Source organism: Silurus meridionalis, chromosome 13 (genome assembly GCF_014805685.1).
Source record: "Silurus meridionalis isolate SWU-2019-XX chromosome 13, ASM1480568v1, whole genome shotgun sequence".
Lineage (NCBI taxonomy): Eukaryota > Metazoa > Chordata > Actinopteri > Siluriformes > Siluridae > Silurus > Silurus meridionalis.
The window spans coordinates 11678084-11690591 of record NC_060896.1 but is presented as its reverse complement, the minus strand read 5'-3'; positions in this window follow the sequence as shown (position 1 = coordinate 11690591).

The following is a 12508-nucleotide window of genomic DNA, read 5'->3' as shown; positions in this document are numbered from 1 at the left end:
CCTTGTTTTTCCCAGGTGGTCTCCCATCTAAGTACTGGCCAGGCTCAACCCTGCTTAGCTTCAGTGGGCAAGCTGTCTTGGGCTACAGGGTGATATGGCTGCTGGCCAAATTTATGAAAATTTTCTTTATAGTAACTGATGTGATATTGATGCTTCCAGTTTTTTTTGCTGCAGATCATAACCATGAGTTTTATTTCTTATTTAGTTCTTTTATTTATTCTACAGTTTAAGTAGTAATTGATTACACTCATTTTAACCCAAACCTCAGCCATTTTAAATGAAATATTTCTAAATATATTCTTCAACCTAATGTGTTCTGCTGTTGTTTAGTTCATGAATAAACCTCCAATGGCTCCAATAAATAGCGCAGTGAACTAAATGAGCATAGTATATTAAAATGTATAGGTAAATAAAAAGGATCATTAATAATTCTGTGCTGTAGGTGCCTGTGGCTTTATATAAATTACAATTTAAAACAGTCTCAGTATTACAGAGCTTTCTCTTGCAAGAAGAAGGTGAGCACATTCTCATTCATATATATATATATATATATATATATATATATATATATATATATATATATATATATATATATAATAAAATCTATTATATTTATTATATATAGCATGTTGTGTACTGGATTAAAACATTTCTTATTTGATATAAATTATAGTCATGAAAATTAGGCATTAGATAAAAAGATGCCTCATTCAACACAAGCCTATACATAAATGTATAACTGCAAGCTAAAGCTTAATCAATCTAATTAGTTTTCTTTACAAGTAAATTTTAGGGTTGTAGGCAGCCTGGAGCCTGTCCAAGGGAATGCAAGGTACAAGTTGGGGGACAACCCATTGCAGAACACAAATGAGCACACACACACACACACACACACACACACACACACACACACACACACACACACACACACACACACAATGTCAATTATTTGGCAACCAGCTTACGATGCATGTCTTCACTGGAACCCTGGGAGAACATACAATTTTTTTTTTAATTTGTGCACGCAAGGAGGAGGCAGGTTCCAATGCCAAAGCCTGGGGGTGGAAGGCAAACATGCCCCCTTTCCAAAATCCACTGCCCTCTTTTCCTAGCATTATGTCAGATTTCCTCACTTCTCTGTATGGTTTATTTACAGTTTGTTAGTTTTGTTCTCTCTCTCTCCTCTCATTTGCTACAGCCCCTTTTGCCTGAAATATGGGAATAATCACTTTTTTCTGTTATACCTGAACTGATATATAACAGGTGTATCTCTTGTCAATTCCACTCTAACATCCCTGACACCGGTCTTACAGTGAATTGGTGTTGTAAAATAGTCAGGGCACCCCATGGCAGTTTAGGAACATCATATTATACCAAAGTTTTTTCTATAATAACATTCACCCTATTGGGAAGGCTTTAAATATTTTTTGTGCCCATTCAGTCACATGAGCATTAGTGAGGTCAGGCACTGATATAGGATGAGAAGGACTGTGGTACACTCTCTCATCCCAATGGTGTTCAGTGAGGTTGAGACAAGGGCTCAGTGCAGGCCATTTGAGTTCTTCTACTCCACCCTTTATAATCTATGTCTTCATGGACCTCAATTTGTAAATGTAAAATGCTATAGAAAATGAAGGCATTCCAGGCAACCAGTCCTGATTTAGAGACTCTTGTTGGAAGTTGCACAATTTAATTCCCTACTATTTCCGACTGGTAATTCAAACTGGTAATCCCCGATAATTTGCGGTTTTGAAAATTTGCAGGTTCTCATTTGGAACCCAACTAACAGCAAGTTGCGGATTATCTTAAAATTCGTGTGAATCCTGAATGTCCAGGAATGTTAGGAATAACATTTAAACTGTTTTCACACACAAATTACATACATTGTTTTAAAAACACATTATTAGTGACAATGTCTAGATGAATTCACTGAGGAACCATCCCAAAATTCAAGGGGTTCCAGAGGACCACTGTAAACCATATAAAATTTTAACTCGTCAACCTAGGGTAGTTTTCTTAAATATAATTTCCCATTTACCAAATAACATCCAATCATCATCATAAAATACCCTCTTAACTTTTACATGACTTAATAGCAAATTTTAGATTTAATAGGCAGTACATCTACAATATACATACTATACAGACTATATTAATCCTTGTTTTGAGGAATATTAGTCAAGTCAAGTCAAGTCAAGTTTATTTCTATAGCGCTTTTCACAACAGACATTGTCTCAAAATAGCTTTACAGAAATCAACAGTCAAGGTGAATGGTGTGCATTTATCCCTGATGAGCAAGCCATGGTGACTGTGGCATTTAGCAATATCAATATTGCTATCACAAATGCTAATCAGCATTTGTATTAAAAACATTATTTGCTAGTGTCTGCTTGCTAGCTTGTTGGTAAGCTGTTGCTGCTGTACAACAGTTTTCTAAATGTTGCATGTATATTTGAAGAACAGAACCAATACCCATTGGTTGTGTTAGACAGGTGTTCGAAAAACCTTTGGCAATATAGTGTATTTGTCTTGCAACAAACTACATATAATAATGCATGCAGTTTCAGTAACACAGTCAAAGATGTGTGACATTTGGGAAAAGACATCTTGACTTCCATCATTTACAGCCACAAATCCTACAATGCCAACCGTGTCCTGAAAATTGTGTGTGATAAATAGACCATATTCTGCATTCAAGAATAAACAGTTCAGTGCAGGATAATGTACAAACAATTTTATGCTGAGGTCATTAGATATTAGAACATTTCTTTCTAATTAATACTTCCCCTCAATCTTGTGCTTACAAGTTATAGAGTCTGTTTATGTTAATGGTGTATTGATATTTTCCCAGTCTATTTGTAAAAATGTGCTTATTTTTTTGTAACTAAAGGCACCTAATGGAAACTAAGATCTACCAAAACTCAGCTCAGATATTTGCTGTCTTACATTGTTGATTTTTGCAATTAATTAGTTTCCCCACTAAGTGGCAGTAGAGAGACAGCAAAAAAGAAAAAAAAAAAAAAAAAAATCAAAGATTCTTTCATCTTGGGTGTTTCACCAGCTTGTAACCAGGGGTCCTGGAATAAACTCCAGATCTACTGCAACCCTGACTGGCATAAAGCACATAACTGCCTGACAGAATAAATAAATAAATGAATGAATAAATATAGGAATTAATGAATGAATTAACGTATTAAATTCTGTTTAACTGAATAGAGGTGGCTTACATATTATAAAACCTTGCTGTTTATTATTTTATATTTTCATATGTTTACCATTACATTTTACATTGTGTTGTTCATTTTGTGACAGCTTTTCACCAGTTAGTCATATAAGAAGACAATTTAACATGCAGACCACAGAAAGTTGGAATGAAAATCCAATTCATATGCATAAACACAATGTTCTCCTAAAGGAACATTGGTCTGTATAAACACAAATGCATTTGCTGCCAAGCAATACTACACTGTTTTGTCACTAACTAACAAGTTTTTTTTTTTTTTTTCTTTTCTTCTTCTTTTTTTATGCAGTGGAAAAGAACTAAACAAGAAAGTTCAATGCCTCAGGTAGGTTGTTTTTCGTTGCAAAAATATAAAGCATGTCACAGTTGTTTACAGAAGGATTGCTGACCACATTTGCATTTTCAAACATGAAAACTTTTCAAATGTCTACAAGCTTCAAGAACTTGATATACCTGCTATACACTATGTCCTGACCATCATAGCAAGCCCCCCCCCACACACACCTTTTGCCACAAAGTAGGAAGAACATATTTGTAGCATCTTTCTTTGTGTAGACTCTAAAGTGTTCATATGCTGTAGGATTAGAAACTTCACTGGAACAAGGAGATAATATGATAATGACCCTGTGCACCAAATGATGTCCATGGAAACATGATTTGTCAAGGCTGAAGTGGAACAACTTAAGAGTCCTGACCTCAACCTCTCTACATTTGCATTAACATTTATGGCATATGCCCTTATCCAGAGCGGCCTACAACTGAGCAGGGGAGGGTTAAGGGCCCAGCAGTGGCAGCATGCTGGTAGTGGGATTTGAACTTGTGACCTTCTGATCCAAAGTCCAGTGCCTTAACTACTAAGCTACCACCTCACTAAACAGCTTTGGGATGAATTGGATTTCACTGCACCTCAAGCCTCCCTGTCCAACATCAGTACCTGACCTCACATGCCCCAAAATCTAGTTTAATGCCTTCCCAGAAGAATGGAGGTTATTACCAAAGCATATATAAGAATTGACTATATGGAATGGGGGTTCAAAAAGCACATACAAGTGTTATGGTTAAGTATCCACAAACATTTGGCCATATAATATATTTGTTATAACTGTACAAGATGTCATACATTTCCTTTTTTAACTCAGGTCTGGAAGCTTTATGTGAATTCATGCCTTTATTTTTCTTTATTTATTTTTTTACCCAGATACTTAGAGGATGCAAACTAAACTCAAATGAAAACACTGACTTGCATGGCCACTTTTACTCTTCCTCTTCCTTTTTATCAGTACAGTCAAACTGATTTTAATTTATATTATACTTATATTAAGATATTTTTGTTTTCTTGTGTTTTTTACCTCAGGCAGGCATCTGTTTATTCGTGGTACATGAATAGGTCTTTAGTGGCTTTCATCTGTGGACAATTGGTCTCTAATATAATTTGTTTTATGCCCCTCTGTCATCTTTAGCAATACAGGGTAGGTCAGTAATTCCCTGCATGCTGTATGTTTCAACTATATGCTGCTTTATTTGGACATTTATCACTAACACAGAAAGTCAGTAGGGTGACAGTGGCTCAACATTGCAACTGTAGAGATGTAAAAGTGGCATTCCAATAATCTACACACAAATACATTTTCTTTGTTTCAGCAGAAATATTTTCACTTATTGTCATATTGTTGTTGGGTTTTTTGTTGTTGTTGTTGTTTTAAGTGCTTATATATCATTCTGATTCAGTAACTATTCAGTACTATGGTGGACTCAAAGCCTCTGCAAGGTGCAAGGAGGGAATAAATTGTTGGTGGGACACAAGTCCATCGCAAGGGTGCCAGGCACACACTATTACTCACTGGTCTACAGTAGCTTATTAAGTACAAATCATGGCAAATTGTGAGCCCCTGTGAGCCCATATATGAGGAAGAGGAAAAATATTGCAATTATACTGTGTTTGCATTGTAATACATCAGTTAGACCAGATGTGCAAGTTGGCTTCATGTGTCTCAGAGGAAGCATCTGTTTGCCTCATCCTCCCTGGTTGGTAGCTCACATTTGATAAATGATAGTTAGCTACTAGGTGGGAATTGGAAATACCAAACTGGGGAGGGGGAAAAAAGCATAAACAGTCTACCTAGGAGCAGTTTTTGGGACATGGGTGGAAACTAGAGAACCTATAAGATAATCATTTGTATGGAGGGAAAATGTATAAGTCGTGCTGCAATGTGAAAAATGTTAAAGTTGCTATTGCATTTCTGTATGTATGTGCAGTTACAAAATCATTAATAATAAATACGACACCAAACCTTTATCAAAAACATCTGACATGGCAATTTTGTTCACATTGTTCAAACATAATTGATGTGTTCCCAGTAAAAAAATAATCGTGTCAGATCAAAAGTAATGCTAATTTCCTGCAGCAATAACTAGATGTTTAAGTTCATAACAGCTTCTGTTGACCTTAAGGCTAAAGATGGTCAAATACCAAATCACGGCTCTACTTTCAGGATAGTGCTAAAACTTCAACTATTCTAAAAACCCAAAGAGGTCCTTGACACAATTAACTATTGCTAACACGAATTTTCTGCCTCATTAAAACTCTTCATCCTTGTCGACGGATTCTGCTGGCTAGCAGTCACTGAGCTGAGTCTCCGTAGAGTAACTCCTCTGCTCTGATGATAGCTTTACCTTGAAATTAGACCATGAATTATATACTCAAGGTTTTGTGAAGGGCAGTCTTAGCCAGTTTGTGACGTGACCACACATTTGTAATGTTTTGTCAGCAGAAAAGGTAAATTGTAAATGAAAGACTTCAAGGACTACAAAGGAAGGAACAATTCATTGGCCCAAGCTAGAAGTTAAGAATCACAAAGTATGATTGGCTGTGGTCACTAGGTGGTTAAAGTATTACACAAAAAAGCGTTTAACGAGAGGCAGTCACAGCAAAACAAATTAGTAGTTCTATATACAGTGAGGAAAATAAGTATTTGAACACCCTGCTATTTTGCAAGTTCTCCCACTTAGAAATCATGGAGGGGTCTGAAATTGTCATTGTAGGTGCATGTCCACTGTGAGAGACATAATCTAAAAAAAATATCTGTCTATCACCTGTCTATCAGCTAGAATTCTGACCCTCAAAGACCTGTTAGTCTGCCTTTAAAATGTCTACCTCCACTACATTTATTATCCTAAATTAGATGCACCTGTTTGAGGTCGTTAGCTGCATAAAGACACCTGTCCACCCCATACAATCAGTAAGAATCCAACTACTAACATGGCCAAGACCAAAGAGCTGTCCAAAGACACTAGAGACAAAATTGTACACCTCCACAAGGCTGGAAAGGGCTACGGGGAAATTGCCAAGCAGCTTGGTGAAAAAAGGTCCACTGTTCGAGCAATCATTCAAAAATGGAAGAAGCTAAACATGACTGTCAATCTCCCTCGGACTGGGGCTCCATGCAAGATCTCACCTCGTGGGGTCTCAATGATCCTAAGGAAGGTGAGAAATCAGCCCAGAACTACACGGGAGGAGCTGGTCAATGAACTGAAAAGAGCTGGGACCACCGTTTCCAAGGTTACTGTTGGTAATACACTAAGACGTCATGGTTTGAAATCATGCATGGTACGAAAGGTTCCCCTGCTTAAACCAGCACATGTCCAGGCACGTTTTAAGTTTGCCAATGACCATTTGGATGATCCAGAGGAGTCATGGGAGAAAGTCATGTGGTTAGATGAGACCAAAATAGAACTTTTGGGTCATAATTCCACCAAATGTGTTTGGAGGAAGAAGAATGATGAGTACCATCCCAAGAACACCATCCCTACTGTGAAGCATGGGGGTGGTAGCATCATGTTTTGGAGGTGTTTTTCTGCACATGGGACAGGGCGACTGCACTGTATTAAGGAGAGGATGACCGGGGCCATGTATTGCGAGGATAACCAAGGAGTGGCTCTGTAAGAAGCATATCAAGGTTCTGGCGTGGCCTAGCCAGTCTCCAGACCTAAACCCAATAGAGAATCTTTGGAGAGAGCTCAAACTCCGTGTTTCTCAGCAACAGGCCAGAAACCTGACTGATCTAGAGAAGATCTGTGTGGAGGAGTGGCCAAAATCCCTCCTACAGTGTGTGCAAACCTGGTGAAAAACCACAGGAAACGTTTGACCTCTGTAATTGCAAACAAAGGCTACGGTACCAAATATTAACATTGACTTTCTCAGGTGTTCAAATACTTATTTGCAGCTGTATCATACAAATAAATTGTTAAAAAATCATACGTTGTGATTTCTGGATTTTTTTTTTTAGATTATGTCTCTTACAGTGGACATACACCTACGATGACAATTTCAGACCCCTCCATGACTTCTAAGTGGGAGAACTTGCAAAATAGCAGGGTGTTCAAATACTTATTTTCCTCACGGTATATAGATAGATTTAGTAAGTGGATGTATTATCTAAGTGTTTAGAAAGGACTTTATGACAGTCAATAAATGTAACAGTTTTTCCTGCCGTTGACTAGAAATGAACATAAATACGTATTTGTGTTTTGGAGTTCATTTAAGCAAAATAAAAACCCACAAATTGCATAGCTTGGCATTAATTACAATGTGATAGCAGCTGTTTATTTTATTATACACTTTTAAATAAAAGTGTATGGTGCACTGCTTTGTCATCAGCGTTAAGGTCAGTCCCATTATAGCGCAATTCTGGTTTTAATATGAACTGCAAGATTGTGATCTTTGGAAAGCATTCAGGAAAGTGGAAACCATTTCAAGTAGAGCAAATAAAACAAGAAAAGTGTCAACAAGGTCCCTTGATTTGTATTCAAATGTGAAATACACAGAACTATTGGATGTTGTCTTTAATCTTCTTCCAGGTGCTAATACAACGGAATGTATTTATTGCCATGCTATGTGTTATATTATTTAGATCATACATAAAAAAAATGCATAACACTCGGCTTGGGCTTAACCAGTGAAGAAATTCTGTATCAAATTAACTGCTTTGAAATATATTTCTTTATTATTTTGCATATGAAAGAATGAAAAATGAGTTGTACTCCTATGATTGAACGTGATGTAAAAATATCAAACATCATTGGAATGCTATGACATTCTGAAAAGTATTTGTTTAAAACATATGCATTTAGATTAGACAACATCAGAATTTCCATCATAAACTACAGACTAATTAATCAAATCCCTGTTGGCTGTATAATTTCTATGATTCATCACTGTTCATTAGATATGTCGAGTATGTAATCTTGTCAATATCCAATTACTTTAGATTCAATTGCTTTATGGAAATTGAAATTATATTTAGAAAACCTTTTCATTTTTATAACGTTATATAAAGTTTTAGAATATACTTCTTTAAAAAGTAAATTATTGCATGGTACTAAAATAATCACTGCCTGACTTTTTTGACCATTTTACAAAATTTGTTAATTAGTAAGCAGTGTGTAAAGAATTAAAGATGCTACAATAAAAAATAAAAAAAAACATTAAAATCTACAATTACAGAGAATCTAAAATGTTGCCTATTATGTTTATATGTCTACACAAATAAGGAGATTATGTTTTTCTGGACCTTTTCTTAAAATGTGTTATAACTTATGTGGCATTTAACTCTATTGTGTAGTCCGAAATTTTTATAAGTAAAAACTTTAGCTTCTGTAATACTTTCCTTATTGCTTGTTTATTCTTAGTATCTATTCACCCACCATTATCCTATTGCTACCATGCTACTTATTTTATTGTTATTTAAAAAATGCACATAATGTAAATAGAGCAAACAGATGACAAAGACAAATGGTAATTAGACAAATAGAGAAAATAAGAAGACATTATTCTTAATTGTATAATAACCAGTTCAAAATTTTGCAAGTTCATCAAACTTTTTCACTGTAATTTATAGGCCTGTTTAACTGCAAAAGAAAATATAATAGTGTCACCAGATGCAGCATTTTTATTTCTAAGCATGTGTTAAGTTTATAAGAGCATTTACCCTACGGAAGATAATGCACAAACAATTGCTATATTTAACCACTGGCTTGGGCAGGAAAGTTGTTTCAACTCCACAACTTTGACAGAAGAATTGAGGCAGAAATAATGCATTCCAGGGGGAAAGAAATAGCGGTTGTCCCATAAATTGGTGTCTGGAAAGCCACAAAATCTGTATATGCTTTGTATCAGCTCATTTACTACATGTCATCACTGGCTATGAAAGTCCTTAATGCCGTATTACATAATCATATGTCATTCACACTCACATGTAATTTATCCTATATTAGAAGGAAGCTCAAGATAAGTAACAGTATGGCATCCCTTGGACAGGTAATGGTCATACCTCTCGTTTCTATACTGAAGGAATGCAATTAAATGTACTGAGATTATACTGACATTTGTCTAAGTATGTCAAAGGTGTCCCATTAAAAATATGGTGGTCTAGTGGTTAGGATGCGGTGCTCTCAGCGCTGCGGCCCAGGTTCGATTCCCGGTCAGGGAACCAACCCCAGCCACTCTTAGTGCCGGTCCCCAGCCCGAAAAAATGGGGAGGGTTGTGTTAGGAAGGGCATCCAACGTAAATACATGTGCTAAATCAAACATGCGGATTATCCGCTGTGGCGACCCCTGTGGCGACGGGAGAAGCCGAAATAAAGTAAAAAATAAAACACAAAAGTCTTATTCAGACTAAATAAATCATATATTTGTAATACTGAACCATGATATTGACCTACATAAATAATAACTGCATGGTTGTTTGACTGAAATTTTAGTTTATTTAATATGTTGGATAATTTCCTATCATTATTGTTTGCCACTAGAAATAAAGCAGAAACACTAACTGGCTATTTGATTGAAAACAATAAAGTCACCTTAAACTGTTTTGTATCTCTATTACACTTTATCTTCTCATACACATAGCTTCAAAAGCTGGGAACTCAAAAAAAGAAAAAGTGGTCCCGGCTGATTTGTAAGATTTTTGTTTATCAGCAGTTGTTACTCATTACTGTTGCTATGATACCACCAAAATGAGTTCTGTTGCAACCACTTGCAACCAGATAATTAGTAGAATGGAGTCCACCTGTGTGCAATTAAGCATCACACGATCTCAATTTAAATATGCCAGTTCTTGGAATGTCTCAGAGTTTGTTGTCTGTCTCATAAACTAGTAAAACAAGTCTAAGACAAAGTTATGGAAACTCTGTATATAGGAGGCCACCCATCAAATGTTGTTGAGTGGGCAAGTGGGGTCAACTATAACCCAGACACTCCACAAAGCTGGGCTATGTGGTTTAGTTTTGAGAAGACAAAAAGAGGCATATGAATGAACTCAAAGGCATGTTAGAGACAACTAAACATTTCGCCTTGGCTTTGTTTGGCAGAATGCCAACTCTAGTTCATAACCATAAAATTGCCAAACTAAATCATAGTAGTGGAAGTTCTAAAAAAAAAAAAAAAAAAATCTGGTCAGAATTGAAACAAAACTGAATTACTCTAAACAGAAGGCAATCCATAAAGTAAACTGTGGCAAGCCTTGCTGTCCACCAAACGTCCCCATTTAGCCTGCCAGAGCCTAAACACTTTTGCTAACAATAATGGGCAAAATGATTAGGATCCAGATGTGCAAGAGGAAAAAAATACCGGAAAACTTGCAGCTATTTCAGACTGTAAGACTAAAGATTTATTCAAGGGGGATAAAATTTATTCAAGGCCTACGCCAAGTCTAAACAGGTCTTAAGTTGACATTATTTAATGCAATAATAGCATTGCAAATGAATATGTATGCATGCAGAGAGAAAACCCTTTAGCCTGGTAGATGATATCTAACTAACTGAACGTCTCCAGCTCCACTGGCTGGAGAAAGAAATGTGACAGAGAAACAGAAAAAATATGTTTTATAGATGTTGTGGGTATGGGTTTGCAAAGAAAAATAAGCTGGCACAGCAGAAATGTGTGCACCGGAGAACAGGGTTGGGATTTTCTTCTTTGTTTTTTGCATCTCCCAGTCTTAGGATCCAATTAACTTCTAGCTAATAAGATGTGACATACTATATGAGTTAATACAGTGATTCATCATATTTTCACCATATAGGATACTTGCCTAATGGTTCAAGTCACTTCAAGTAACCAATATGGTCAAAATATGTGGAAACCTGACCATCACTTTCAAATGGACTTGTTAAAACATACTATTCCAGATTTACTGTTATAATAACTTCCACTGTTCCAGAATGGTTAAAACTAGAGTGTGGCTGTGGGATTGTAGCTGTGGGAATGTATGCATTCAGCCATGTGGGCAGTAGTGAGATCAGGCAGTGATGTACAGGCACAAAGGCTTGGCATGTAATCTGCATTCCAGTTAATACCACTTGTCCATTATGGTTGAGGTCAGGGTTATGATAAGAACCATATAGTTCATTCAATCCAATCATGGCAACCATTTAATTTTGTGCTTCAGGCCATTGTCATGTTGGAACAAGTTTGGGCCTGACCCCTTAGTTTTAGTGAAGGGAAATCTTGACCATACCACAGTTTTGTGCTTCCAACATTGTGACAACATTTTAGGGAAGGCCAGCATATGAGTGTTAATTCCTGTGTGTAAAATACTTTTGCTTATATTGTCAGAGCTTCTCTCCTCGCTCCATTTAAAGAAGAAGGGTAGCGCATGCTGGCTCATAGTGTGATTTCTTACTAATGTATTTCTGTGTTTATGTACCATGTGCTTTTGTTTTTGTAATGTGTAATTTTTTGTGTGTGTTTTATTCATGTCATGTCTCCATTCCATCTCGTCATTGGTTTATGTCTTCATGTGTTCTGTACCTCTGTGTATGATTAATTTGTGCATAAATATCTCTTTGTATCCTTTGTTTATTGCAAAGTAACTCATCCAATTTTAGAGTTTTGTTCACTTTTTTGACTGTTTGGTTTTATTTGGTGCTTATTTAATAAAATGCAGTGGCGTGGGCCTTCTCTGCTGGCCTAAACACTATCAGAAGCACTTACCTACATTTACAACCTAAATTCTAATATTAGTTCCATGGAATTTTATTAATTTATTCCCAACAGTCTATTCTCTTGATTTTGTAGTGTTTCTCTTGGCTGTACTGCTTCAAGTACATGTATGTGAATGTTAGATTTTTTGTCCAATCAGAGTTAAGCCTCTATTTGCTGCATTGTCAGTCTATTCTGCCCAGGGACTTCAAAGTCAGTACTGCTGGCCTTTTTACCTTAATCTCCTTAAGAAATAGCTCTGTTCTTTTAACCAATCAGATTTTAAACTC